Source organism: Stomoxys calcitrans, chromosome 3, assembly GCF_963082655.1.
Source record: "Stomoxys calcitrans chromosome 3, idStoCalc2.1, whole genome shotgun sequence".
Taxonomy (NCBI): Eukaryota; Metazoa; Arthropoda; class Insecta; order Diptera; family Muscidae; genus Stomoxys; species Stomoxys calcitrans.
The window spans coordinates 117,209,220-117,223,990 of NC_081554.1; the positions used below are offsets into that span (position 1 = coordinate 117,209,220).

Below are 14,771 nucleotides of genomic sequence, written 5' to 3' on the forward strand. Positions count from 1 at the left end.
TAGGCCGGATTGTATCATCATACAACGGGCCATTTCCACCAGCGTTCGATTTTTCCGTTCGGCGATTCCATTTTGCTGAGGGGTGTATTCTACCGTAAATTCATGTTTAATACCTTCATTCTTTAAGTAATTCTGGAAACTGTTGTTCGTATATTCTGTGCCGTTGTCAGATCGAATGGCTTTTATCTTACGTCCAGTTCTTTTTTCAGCATAATTCTTAAATTCTTTGAATTTCTCTGCCACCTCGTTTTTCTTTTTCAGGAAATATATCTCGCACCATTTTGATTTATCGTCAATGAAAGTCAAAAAATATCTGCTTCCTGCAAACGAATTCACCCTCATCGGGCCACATACGTCGGTATGTATCAACTCCAGCAGTTCTGTTGATTTTGTCTCAGATCTGGGAAATGGTCTTTGAGTCTGCTTTCCCCTTACACATGTATCGCACATACCCAAATTTACATTAGTATTACAATTTATGCCAATTACCTTTTCCTTTCTGATGATTTCCTTCAAGTCATTTTCGTTAAGGTGACCAAAACGTTCATGCCATTCCAACAGATTATTTGCTTCAGCACTACGGCAATTTTCTTCGCATAATTCTTCGACGTAATATAAATTTTTGTCCCTTTTCGCTTTCATGTAATGCACATTCGTCTTTGGATCTATAACCACAGCTGCATTCTTCGAAAACTTTACTTCAAATCCATGGTCCGTCATTTTTGCCACGGACAACAAATTCGAACGTAAATCAGGAACATACAAGGTCTCTTCCAATCTTGCAGTGCAACCACCTTTGGACTTCATGATAACATTGCCGCTTCCTTCAATTCTCGTAGACTCGTTGTTGGCTAGATGTACGGTGTTATTTGTTGATTTATAAATTTTCGCAAATTTATCTTCGTCAGAGCACATATGTGATGATGCGCCCGAATCCAAACACCATTGGGTTCTCCCACTCCTTGCAAGCATCGCCACTTGAGCACTGTTGGATGATTCATGTTTCTTACCTTCTCCATTGGCATTCTTATTTCCATTCTTCCGCTTGCAATCTTTGGCCATGTGTCCAACTTTTCCACACGAATAACAGGAAAATTTAAACGTCTCACCTTTTGGCCTTGTACTTTCATTTTTCTTCTTCAAATTCTTCGCCGGTTTCTTCACAAACATTGCGTCTGTCTGCTCTTCGTTTTCGTTCCTTTTCCGGGCCTCGAATTCTTCCAGAAGTTTTACCTTTAACGTTTCTGGATCTGGCAGATTATTTTGAGTCTCAATGGCTATCCTGAATGTTTCATATTCATCCGGTATGCTGTACAAAAGCAAAATTGTCAGCAAGTCGTCGATAATATTCAGCTCCATTTCATTAATTTTGTCCACAATATCGAAAAACTTTCTTATGTGGTCCCTGACGTCCTCTCCATTCTTCATTTTCAACAAAATTAAAGATTTCAGCAACATTGCCTTACGAGCCGGACCTTTTGATTGATAAATTCCATGTAATTTATCCCAAACATCTTTGGATGTCTTGCAGTTTTTGATCTGCTTCAATTCCGCTGGAGCTATTGACAAAATCAAATCCGATTTTGCCTTGCTGTCCTCAGCTACCCATTCAGCTACTTTGTCTGCTGGTTCCGTTGGCTTCGGAAAACTTCCATCCACATATTTCCATGCATTATTCTTTATTAGCAATGCCTCAATCTGAATTTTCCACGTATCAAAATTGTCTTTTCCAAGAGGCTCGATTTTCACATTCGTATAACTCATTTTTGCACACTATTTAGTTTTTATCTTTTTAATTCGCGCAGCTGATGCGTTCTGGGCTCATAACCTGTGAGAAATTGATAGCCTTCCAAAATAATGTGCACGCACAAATGTTTAATGTGAATAGAATGAAAGTTTTATTAAGACTAAAATGAGAAGACAAAATTCAAATATTCCTCGCAACAGAATACAAACACATCAAAGCAAAGGCTTCTACTTTACTTAAAAGCAAAGGCTACTATGTTACTTATAAGCAAAGGCTACTATGATGAATATAAACAAAGCATGCTATGGGCAAAGCCTACTATGTTAACATACATATGAGTATTTCAAAACGAGTTAAATCTATAAGTATTTATTTGCTATTTACAACACATACTTTTGTTCATAGTTTTTCTTTATAATTAACTAATCGTGAAATTTACATATTTTATTTTCCTCGTCTTTCTTTATCTATATGTCCAAGATATATTTCTTTTACTTTTATTCGTAAACTGTAAAATATTAATAACTTTTTATTGAAATTTTCACTAAACTTTTTAACTTGGCGATATTTATTTTCACCTTTATAAATAGATATTATGTAATATGATAACTTGTTATACTCGTATTTATAAGAAACTTTTGATGAAACTAAGTAGACTAGCTTGTTCCTTTAATGTTGTTTGTTTGAAAAATATAATAAAAAGAGTCAGTTTGTTGACAGAAGCTTTACAATTCAGGTGTGGGGTTCCCAAAAAAAAAAATAAATAAAAAAAAGAAGACTCAAAAAAAAAAATTTTTTTTTTTAAATATGGATTCACGCCCTACTCGAGAAAGAATTCTTTCAGCTTTGAAAGCTTCAAATGTGGAATTTCCAGAAACAGCGTCAATTGCACAATTGAGAACATTATATGATTCTTTGCAAGTTAACGGTGGTCCATCAAAGCAGACTGAATTGCCTTCTGGAAATGTGGTTTCTTCTGATTCTGCTGGGAATTCATCTGTAACTGTCACTACAATGTCATCCAATACTTTGAATGAAACTCCCGTTATTAATTCCGCAACTGCCGATCCTGAAAATTTGCTTCAGTCATTTCAATGTAATGGTGAGTCCACAAATCAAACTGAATTGGTTCTTGGAACTGCCGCTTGTTTTTCTGCCGCACGGACTTCAACCGATTTAATATCTAGAAATACATTGAGTGTCGCTTTTAATAACAGCGAAGTTGGCGTATCCTGTGCAAATCTTCGGCAAACATAGACTTCAGTGCCTCCTTCCGTAATTTCTTCCGTACCTTCCGTCTATAATTCTTCTGCTTCCGTTCCTGTAAATACAGTTCAAAGACAATTTCCTGGTACTTCAGGGACTGCTGCTTCTGTTTCTGCCGCCCGGACTTCATCAGTTATTTCCGATTTAATGAATACAAATACATTGGGTGTCGCTTTTAACAATAGAGCAATTGGCGTGTCCTGTGATGTTCTTCCGCAAACACAAACTTCCGTACCTCCTTCCGTATGTTCTTGTGTTGTTTCTTCCGTACCCTCCGTCAATTATTCCTCAGTTTCCGTTCCTGCAAACTTACTTCGAGGACAATTTTATAGACCTTCTGTTCCATCACAGGTAACAGACCCTTTCATTCGTTCAAGCGTTTTATCCCGTGAAGCTGATGAACTAGAGAGTGAAATTAGAGTTTTGAGATTGAAGCAAGAAATGTTGGCTCTTCGAAACCAAATTGAATCTTTAGAAAACGGTGGAAAAAAGGTTTCTACAAATATCAATTATGACGAGCTCTCTATGATGGTTCCGAAATTTTCTGGGAATGATGGACGAAATATTGAAAAATGGATAAACTCTTTTGAAAGCTACACTATAAATATGACTGACCAAGAAAAATATATGTGCTTAAGATATTTGCTGGTTGGAACTGCGCGAGAGTTCATGGAAAATTCAAATTACAAAGAATATAAGGAGTTGAAGAGATCGCTCTTAGACATTTTCAAGAGAACGGTAACGCAAGAAGAAGTTTATCAAAAATTGCGTTTGCGCAAGTTGAAGCCAACAGAGCCGTGTATTGTCTATATAGTAGCAATGCAAACTATTGCAGCAGAAGGCGAAATCAACGAGCAAGAACTGGTTGACATTATAATAGACGGAATGGAAGATAAAACCAACAATAAGCCTCGACGTCCACCGGGATCTTGTTTCCATTGTTTCCAAATGGGACATTTTTACAAGGATTGTCCTAAAAGGATGAATGTTACTGCTCCCATATTTTGTAGTAATGATATTGTAGACACAACACAAATGGTAAGTGTGGCCTTTAAATATTCTTGTGGATCCAAATATACTAATTCTGCGAATATTTCGTGCTTGATCGATTCCGGTAGCCCAATTAGTTTGGTTAAGATGTCTTTATTACCGACTGGTGTGATACGTTCGAAGAATTTAATACCAACTTCGTATGTTGGAGTTGGCAATTCCCCTTTGAAAATATATGGAAATATTTCTTGTTTAATAAAATTTAAAAAATTGTCTAAACAAATAGAATTACTTGTTGTTCCGAACGAGAGCATTCATGTTCCAATGATTCTTGGACGGAACTTTATGCATGCATTTAATGTAAAATTACTTCAAGTCAAGGAAACTACGAATGATATAGAAGTATTTGAATCCACAAGAAAAATAAATGACAATAATAATATAACCTCGGTGTCTACACCATCTACGATAAGCAATTCTTATGATAGTCCTGTGAATTCCCAAGTGATACGTACGGACGATATTGATCTAAATCCTTTGTTAAATTCATTCCAGAAGAAGACTTTAGAAGATCTTATTCATAATCGTTATATAACTCCAAAGGGAATTGATAAAAAGTCATCTGATTATAGGATGCAGATTAAATTATCTGATGATATTCCAATACACTGCTCTCCCCGTAGATTGTCGGTTCGTGATCGTGAGGAAACGCAGAAGATTGTTAGTGATTTGTTAGAAAGGAAAATAATACGTTACAGCAATTCTCCATACACGTCAGCAATTGTGTTGGTAAAGAAAAAGACAGGGGAAACGCGGATGTGTGTCGATTATCGAGCGTTAAACAAAAAGACTATTAGGGATAACTTTCCTTTACCCCTCATCGAGGACTGTATTGAGAGCATATCAGGCAAAAAATGGTTTAGCCTCATGGATTTGAAGGATGGATTTTTCAACATAGAAATGCATAATGATTCAATTCCATACACTCCATTTGTAACCCCATTTGGACAGTACGAGTATTTGAAGATGCCATTTGGTTTAAAGAATGCTCCAGCAAACTTTCAACGCTTTATAAATGGTATATTTCGCGACTTAATAGAGGACCATAGAGTGGTTATATATATGGATGACATATTGATTGCATCCTCTGATTTCGATTCTCATGTTCAGACATTGGCGGTTGTACTTGGACGTGCTTTTGAGTACGGATTACGTATCAAGTTAACTAAATGTAAATTTGGTTATCAGAGTTTAGAGTATTTAGGATACTTAATCAGCCCAAAAGGTATACGGCCGACAGAAAATCACTTGCGAGCTGTGAAACAAATACCAATGCCAAGGAATCACAGGGAATTACAAACTTGTCTTGGGTTGTTTTCCTACTTTAGGAAATTCGTTCCGTCATTCTCAAATATTGCAAGGCCATTGTTAGATTTGCTTCGTAAAGAGAAAAAATTCGTTTTCTCTGAAGAATGTGTAAAGGCCTTTAGTGAATTAAAGTCTCGTTTACTTCGGGCCCCAGTATTAGCTATCTATAACCCTAAAAGCGATACGGAGTTACATTGTGATGCAAGTTCTCATGGATTCGGAGCAATATTGATGCAGCGTCAGGATGATAAAAAGTTCCACCCCGTAGCATTTTTTTCAAAGGCTACAACCAATGCAGAATCGAAATATCATAGCTTCGAACTGGAAACACTCGCAATTATTTACGCGTTGCGCCGGTTTCGTGTGTATTTAGAAGGATTACATTTTACCATAGTCACAGATTGCAATTCACTTACAATGACCTTGAACAAGAGACAAGTTAATCCTCGGATATCCCGCTGGGCATTGGAACTAGAGAACTATGACTATTCTATCAAACACAGGAAGGGTTCTTCTATGGGTCATGTGGATATGTTAAGCAGATGTATAGAAAAGGAAATATCCCCTCATGTGGGATGTAACATGATTTGCTCTGTAGATTCGAATCAACTCGATGTCCAAATTCAACTGACCCAAGCTAGAGATCCTGTTATTAAGGACTTATGTAAACGTTTGGAAAAGGAAGAGATATGTGATTTTGACCTAATAGACGGTCTCTTATTTAAGAAAGTGGGTGCAACCGTTTGTTTATATGTCCCAAAGGAAATGGAAGATAATGTGATAAGAATGATACATGAGAAGCTTGGACACCTGGGGACAGATAAATGTTATTATAAGATTCGAGAGAATTTTTGGTTCCCAGACATGCGCAATAAGATAGATAGCTTCATTAAGAATTGTATAAAATGTATCATTTATGCTGCTCCAGCTAGAATAAACCAACAGAACATGTACTGCATTCCAAAGGTGGCGGAGCCATTCGATACGATACACGTGGATCACTTCGGACCACTTCCATCATTAAAATCGAAAAGAAAACACATTTTAGTGGTAGTTGATTCTTTTACAAAATTTGTTCGACTTTATCCTGTAAATTCGACGAGCACTAAGGAGGTTTGTTGTTCTCTCGAAAAGTATTTTAGTTATTACAGTAGACCAAGACGCCTAATCTCGGACAGAGGATCATGTTTTACGTCATTGGAATTTTCTGAATTCATTTTGAAAAATAATATTAATCATGTTAAGGTGGCGGTTGCCTCTCCACAAGCAAATGGGCAGGTTGAGCGTGTAAATCGTATTATTAAGTCCATGTTGAGCAAATTGAGTGACCCAATAGATCATTCCGATTGGTCATTGAAATTGTCCCAGGTGGAATATGCTATCAATAACTGTGTTTGTTGTGTGCGCGATGTCAGGGCGTTAGTAGGTCCCCATATTGACACTATTGTGAATATCATGATGTTCATTTGGTTGGCAACGCGGCCGAAACAGCTGGCCACAGATTGGAATTGATATATGTCAGGTCGCTTGGGGCCAAATATCAAAAATAAGGGAAAAAGCGAAAGGAAAAAGCCATATTAGGAAATTTAGGGAAAATGGCCGATTTCCTGGGCTTTTCCCTTTCTTTTGGATCTGGATATTGGAGCTGGCTGGATGGAGAGGAAAGAGTTTGTCTGCGAGAGATTGGAGAAGAAAGTTTTTTCTGCAAGTGTCTGCGGTTAAGTGAAATGCCCGGTGCCACAAAGCAGTGTGAACCACTTTTACCTTAATATAAACGCTATGAACAAAAAAAAAGGAAAAGAGAAAATAAAACACCAGTGGTAGCGAAAGAGTTTTTTATTTGCCGTGAATTTGTGTTCAAGAAAATTTGCATTTTTGGCTACAACCTAAATTAATTAATCAACTACAAATAAGAAAGAAAAACACAAGGCTAAAATCTACATGCCGAATAATCTTAAAAGCTACGTGTCAATTAATCTTGAAAAACTACATGCGAATTAATCCTAAAAACTACGTGCATCAGGAAGTTACAACCTAAAAACTATATGAGATTAAAACTTACCAACTAAACAGAGTGTAACTTGCAAACTAAATAGAGTTTAACTTACAAACTAAATAGAGCTTAACCTACAAATAAAAAAAAGGCTTAACCTACAAACTGAATTGGATTTATAGCCTAAATAGAGAGTCTGGAAAATATATGAAGTATAAGCAAAATAAGGAATAATTACAATACACCTATCGTCGGTCATCAGCCACGCCCAGTCACCATCGCCACTCCAATCAACGTGGGAGCTCCTGATGCTTGCAACCTCCCCGGGTTGCAAGGGTAAATGCCGGACTCCGGACCAAAACGGACGACCTATAAAGACAGACCTTTTTTTTTTACAGTAAATACTTACATATATAAATATATTTGTGCCCCAATACTATCTAGATATATATATATATATATTAATTTTCTTTTTTTACCTGGGGGAGACAAGAAGGGTTATCTGTCCCAACTTAAATTTAGTGAGTTCCGTTTTAGAGGAACCGTAGGCGCTAGGATCAGAGCTCTAATCCGGGTAGGTCCTCAATACGTTGATCAGGGAGCTTTTGCCCGTTAGGTGGGGATATCAGCTTGTCAAACCTAAAAGGAGAAAAAGGAATTGATTGAAAGAAAACAGAAAAGGCGGAATATATTCATATAGACAACACGGACGGACAGAACCAACTACCGACGTTTATACGCGGACGGACATCGGCGGCAGCCCGGCCGAAGCAAACCGGGAACCTTACTTCAGCGGATAGAAATGATCGGATCGAAGGCGAACGGTGGATGTCATTGTTGGAATTCTATTTAAGATTTCTTTGTACTTGTGACAATAAAGAGGGCAGTTTTATAACGTTTGGAATACGGAATTAGAAATGTGTTTGGCTTAGGCCGATTTTAGGAAGGTGGTAGGGAGCATGTAAGAGGTAAGTAGGGGTACCGATGTTGGGATACCTAGGGCATGGTGTAGGTATCATGGTGAAGCCCGATCGTGGCTTCTGTGGGAGGGCCAAGTGCTTGGCATACCAGCCGCCAAGCCACGTATCGTCCGGTGCAGTGTAGGTTATTTGTCCATTAATTTCGTGAGTGAACGTGTTTGTTTTTTTCTCGACATTGTCTCCTGTTCCTTTTTTTTTCATGGACTTATTTTGGCCTACCTTTTTCTTTCTTTCTTACGCAAAGACCGGTATGATTTTTTTGGTTTATGGTGTGATAGATGTCATGGTTGCAAGAACCACCCCCATCCGGCGAGCCCTAGCCGCGCTAAACGCCAGCATACCGGCAAGGCAATTCATGGCACCACAAACGGGGTTTTATCGTCAGATAAATCCCAACCTTGAAACACCACCATTAACAAAATGGCGCCCAACGTGGGGCCCGAAATAAGTCCTTTTAGTGTCAATAGCTTTTGTTTTGTGTAGAGAATGTCTTGGTTTACTTGTCAGTCAGAAATGAGTCCCGTTTAGGTCATTTAAGAGTCCCTAACGCGTTTGCTACATTTAAGACCCAAGTTAAGCAGTCCTTTTCTAAACAGAATTTCCTTTGGGGTGCGATTATTTTAATCCAGAAGTCGTGATAGCTTCTTGGAAGTAAGCTTTTAATCGCTTTTTGGATTTTAATTTAGTTTATCCCTAATTTCATCACAATAGCCCATTCATTTATTTCTATCAGTCCTACACATTATGTAATCACCAAGTAGAAGACGTCTCATTTGGTGAAGTCCCGCCCGGTCGAGTTTAGAGACTCTGGAGGACGAGCAGCTTCATCAAAGGAGGCGATAGATACTTGGAGATTACAGGATGTGCATTAAAGTGACAGCTTTCTCCGTGTCCGTGGTCTTGGTGACTAGTGGTAGCGATACCTAGTGTCATCAAAGGCCTTTGGACTTGGAGGAAAATGTCTACTTCGGCCTACATCTTTCCATATTTAGAGTCAATATTATTAAAGTTAGTTATAGCCTATCTGTTTGTGGACTTACCTTTTTTTATCACGGGATACACGTTCTTCTTCGTCTTCGTACGCATTCGTGGCTTAGTCCATGGGCTGTAAGGCCAGACAAAGATTTATGTTTCCACGTGTTGTCCACCGTAGCTAGCTTTCCATGTTTCATCGTTTTTTTTGTTTTCGCGTTTACACTCACGAAACCCTGGAATCAAAATAAATACCTATATTAGAACATGCATACACTGGCACTATACGATACGTACATTATTTTACCTGTACTTACCTTTTTGATAGTTTGTTACCTACCACCGATCCATTACATGAATTTGTAGTCTTTTTTTTTCCTTCTGTTTTTGCTTTGGTAGATTTATTCCCTTAGTAGCAGGAGATTATCTATCTCATATCTCGAGGTACCAAATCTGTTTTTTTATTTAGAGAATTTTGTTTTTCTTATTAGTTTCTGTCATTTAAAGTTTGACACTTAATTTTTTTATTTTTGGAGTTTTCTTTATTTTACGAACTTTTAGCTTCTTACCCGCAAAAAGGTTTTCCTTTTGGCTATACATTCAGCATTTGCAGTCATAAATTACTCTAATGGTTAACACTCGCTCAGCAAGTAGGGAAGGTTCTGGCCATTCCAGGATGCAGCCAAGAACTTCTCAGAATGTTCCGGTGAGCACAACCCAACCAGCTGTGACTTTCACTACCACAACAACAACAACCACAATGGCAGCCAGCAATGCGCCGATCGCATCTGCGCGTTCATCCGTCGCTCCACCACTACCACAGGGCATGGACGATTTGTCACGGCTATTGAATAGCACATTCAGCTCGCAAGGGCATGTATCATCTCCAACTTTTAGCCCACTCACTGGTCTCAACGTCCCAGCGCCTCCAGCAAACCCGACTATGAGTATTGGCATGCGCGAAATTATCTCTTCAGCCGTTGGTCTAGCCCGAATAGAGTTCGAGAGGGAGCAGACGGAAAGAATCAACAGCTTGATACCTACCATTGTTGAAGCTACTAAACGATCGTTAGGAGTGGGTAATTCCGTTCCTACGAACAATGTACCAATGGCTCAGCTGGCAACAGGACAGCCTGGAAGACCACTACTAGGCCAGGGACAGCATATGTCTTTGGGGCAAACGCATCCGTCTAGGGGTTTGTCATATATGCAGGCGCCAGTAGCTCCACCAGTCTCGTCATATCAACAGGCGGGGGCCTTATACTCACAACCACCGCCTTTTGTACCAAGCACCAGCACTGTCCCACACTCATCTATGCCAGCACCACCAGTTTCGGAGGCCGGCGGTCTCAGCGTGCCATCGGTGTACCGAAATTCCTGGGGTTCAACCCAGCCAAACTTTTACACGCCATTGAATGAGAGGCCACAGCAGCCTAACATAAGTGAGCCACCACCATATTTGCAGCCGCCGTTGCAACCGGCGCATTTTCCAGGTCCTTCTTCACATTTTGGAAGGCCTGGAGGCAGCACACACACTGAGTCGACCAGTAAGCTAAATTTGGCCAAGTGGGGTATAAAATTTGATGGCACCTCCAAAACCATGAACGTGCAGGAGTTTATCTTTCGAGTAGGAGAGCTTAAAAGAGATTATGATTGCCCGGAAGGCGAATTCCTAACTAAGTTTCACCAGCTCTTGGAGAAACCAGCGCTAGACTGGTACTGGAACCACCGCAAGTTTGTCCAATTTCGATCTTGGGAAGAAATTGAGAGGGCTCTGCTGACGCAATACCAGCGGTTTGAAAACGAATTCCAGATTCAAACACAAATTCTCAATCGTCGCCAGCAGCCCCAAGAAACATTTGAAGATTTTTATAATGCGGTGATTCAGTTGCGAAACCAGCAGAAGCAACCCTATCGAGAGGCGGAGATGGTGGAAATTATGAGGGGCAACCTGAAAACATCATTGGCACAGATGATATTCTCAGTGAGAGTTGACGACTTGGGGAGCTTCTACAGAGAAGTCAAAAGGGCAGAAAATCTTCTTGCAAGCCACCGTCAACAGTATCAACGCCCTAATCTAGGGCCGCAGCGCGTTCACGAATTAGCCTGGGAGGAAGAGTTGCCTTCGGAGGCCATGGAAGTGGATGCAATTCAAGGCAAAACAAATCTGAAATGCTGGAATTGTGGTTTGGAAGGTCATAGCTGGGTGGATTGTGCCGCGCCTAGAAAATTCTTTTGCTACAGGTGTGGTCATGATGGAGTAACCGTCAGAAACTGCCCGAAATGTCAGGGAAACCGACAGAGGGTCCCACCTCAGACTGGAGAGGTGCGGTCGACGCCAGTTTAACTCCAGTCCCGTCCCCTGATGAAAAGATCACCCTTCTTAGGAATTCCCAACAGCATAAGCATAGTTCTACACTTGTCCCAAAGCTTAGAGAGTTAAAGCCTTTACATGTCCGGGTACAAGAGTATAACGAGGCAAAGGCGAGGATTTTTGGGATCTCCAATAAGGTAAAGAAAGCGCGCGAGCGTTACAAAAAGAGGAAAGCTCTACGGCGACAAATTGCGGCCGCATCGCTCTACGAGGGTGACGACACTCGCTTTTATACACGGTTAGTTATTAATGGTCAAGAAATAGAGGGTCTGCTCGACAGCGGTGCCACGGTATCCTGTTTGGGAAAAGGTTGCGTCGACTTCGTCGGCCGTGCGAATCTAGTGGTACATCCATTCCACTCATATATACATACCGCGGATGAAAGCCCTCATAAAATAGTAGGTCGCGTCACGGCCACGGTTACTTTTAATAAAATGTCGCATGAAATAACCTTCTTTTTGGTGCCGTCTTTGGGAAGGTCGCTTTTTCTTGGCATAGATTTTATGCGCAAGTTTCAGCTCTTTGCCCAAATTGAGAGTTTGACCACCAACAATGTCAGCCTTTGTGATGACGCTGACGGCTGGGTCAATGATGACAGAAAAGTCCATGTATTGTCCTACTTCCAGCGGAAACGCTTGGAAGAAGTGATTGAGAAATTCCCTTGCTTTTCTAAGAAAGGCTTGGGTAGGACACAGTCTGAGGTACACACAATCGACACACGTGATTCAACTCCAGTTAAAAGTAAGCACTACCCAGTGTCACCAGCTGTGCAGAGATTAATGTATGCGGAGTTGGATAGGATGTTAGCCTTGGGTGTGATTGAGCAGAGCGATAGTCCCTGGAGTCATCCAGTGACCCTAGTCCGCAAGGGCGAGAAAAATAGACTGTGCATTGATGCTCGTAAACTAAATGCTCTCACCGTCAAGGACGCCTATCCTCTTCCGCATATTGAAGGTCTACTCAGCCGGCTTGGTGACACCTTTTATATATCCAGTGTCGACCTTAAGGATGCTTTCTGGCAGATACCCCTTGATGAGGCCAGTAAGGAAAAAACAGCCTTTACGGTGCCGGGGAGGCCTCTTTACCATTTTACCGTCATGCCTTTTGGGTTGTGTAATGCGGCCCAGAGGTTATGCCGGTTAATGGACAAAGTGATTCCCGCAGCACTAAGAGACCGTGTTTTTGTTTACTTGGATGACCTCTTGGTGGTTTCACCAGATTTTGACACTCACCTGGAGTTGCTGAAGCGTGTGGCCGAGTTGTTAGCCAATGCGGGGCTCACAATAAATGTGGCAAAATCAAAATTTTGCTTCAAAGAGCTCCGATACTTGGGCTATATTGTTGGTGGAGGTACCCTCAAGGCGGATCCAGCGAAAGTTGAAACTATAGCGCGATTTGACTATCCAAAGACGGCGAAGCAAGTAAGAAGTTTTATGGGCGCCACCGGCTGGTATAGGCGGTTTATTCCCGACTACGCAACGGTAGCTACCCCGATCTTCGATACTCTTAAAAAGGGTAAGACTTTTGTGTTTACCGACCAGGCGAAGGCTGCTTTTGATCAGTTGAAACAGGCTCTGATTACCAGCCCAGTACTCTCTCACCCGAACTTTGAGAAACATTTCTATGTGCAATGTGATGCCTCCGACCTGGGAATAGGAGCAGTCCTATTTCAGAAGGATGACGAGGGCGGAGAGCATCCCATTGCATATTTTTCACAGAAGTTAACATCCGCTCAAAGGAATTATTCAGTGACGGAGAGAGAGTGCTTGGCTGTGGTTATGGCAATAAAGAAATTCAGGCCTTATATTGAATTAATGGCTTTCACCATCATCACTGATCATAGCAGTCTCAAATGGTTGATGTCCCATAAGGATTTAAGCGGGAGACTGGCGAGGTGGAGTCTCCATCTTCAGTCCTTTACGTTCGATATCGAACATAGGCAGGGTACCCAGAACATTGTTCCGGATACCTTGTCTAGGTACGATATGGACGAACTGTCTACGGACTTAGGACAGTTGTTGGATCTCTCCTCGCCAGCCTTTAAGTCTGACGCCTATCAAGATCTTACCCGGAATATCGAAGAGAACGCGGCAAGTTTACCCGACTTGCGGGTTGTCGACGGTATCGCCTACAAAAGGACGCGACACTACGACGGTGACCCTTTGCGTGAGGATTTCGCATGGAAGTTGTGGATGCCGGCCGAGCTGACGGAACAAGTGATTGAAAGGGCTCATTGCCCACCTACCTCGGCTCATGGCGGATTTCACAAAACTTTGCACCGTGTAAAAGAGTACTTTTACTGGCCAAACATGGCGGTGCAGGTGCGAAGTTTTGTGAAACAATGCCGAGTTTGTAAGGAGACGAAGCCGGCAACCACAACTTTACGTCCACCCATGGGCAAAGAATTCGAAGTGGAACGACCATTCCAGCGCATCTACGTGGATTTCCTCGGCCCCTATCCGCGCTCCAAGTCGGGGAATTCCTTCATATTTATTGTTTTAGACCATCTGTCTAAGTACGTGCTGTTGAAGGCAATGGCTAAGGCGAGTGCCAAAAATGTGGTAAAGTTTTTGATTTCAGAAGTTTTCCATAAGTTTGGCACTCCAGGAGTCATTGTCTCCGACAATGGCAAACAGTTCGTAAGTAGGGAATTCCAGGACTTGGTTAAGAATTTTGGCGTGCAACACATGAAGACCGCTACCCATTCGCCACAGGCCAACGCGTCGGAGCGCGTTAACCAGTCGGTACTTGCCGCGATAAGAGCTTACCTTGGCGAAGACCACCGCGAATGGGATAAGCACCTTTCGGAGGTGGAATGTTCACTGCGCTCGTCGGTGCATAGCGCGACCAATGTGACGCCGTACTACGCCTTATTTGGGGTCAACATGATTAACCACGGAAGTGTTTACAAAATCGCGCGTAAGCTCCAAGTATTGGAAGACCCCGACGCGAACATCGTACCTAATTCGGAGAAAATGGATCATACCCGGAAATTCATCCAGGGAAACCTACACAAAGCTTACCTTAGGGGAGAAAAATCCTATAATCTTCGCTGCCGAAAAGTTAAATTCTTGCCCGGAC

General features: G+C 41.3%; 1 long non-coding RNA gene across 1 annotated transcript; it reads right to left on the reverse strand.

Moving 5' to 3' along the window:
* Positions 1-6,836: 6,836 nt before the first annotated feature.
* On the reverse strand, positions 6,837-8,110 carry LOC106089910 (uncharacterized). Its single transcript, XR_001221720.2, has 2 exons — positions 7,844-8,110; positions 6,837-7,733 (listed from the first exon to the last, which is right to left on the reverse strand). It is a non-coding gene; the product is annotated as an uncharacterized LOC106089910 (long non-coding RNA).
* Positions 8,111-14,771: the final 6,661 nt, after the last annotated feature.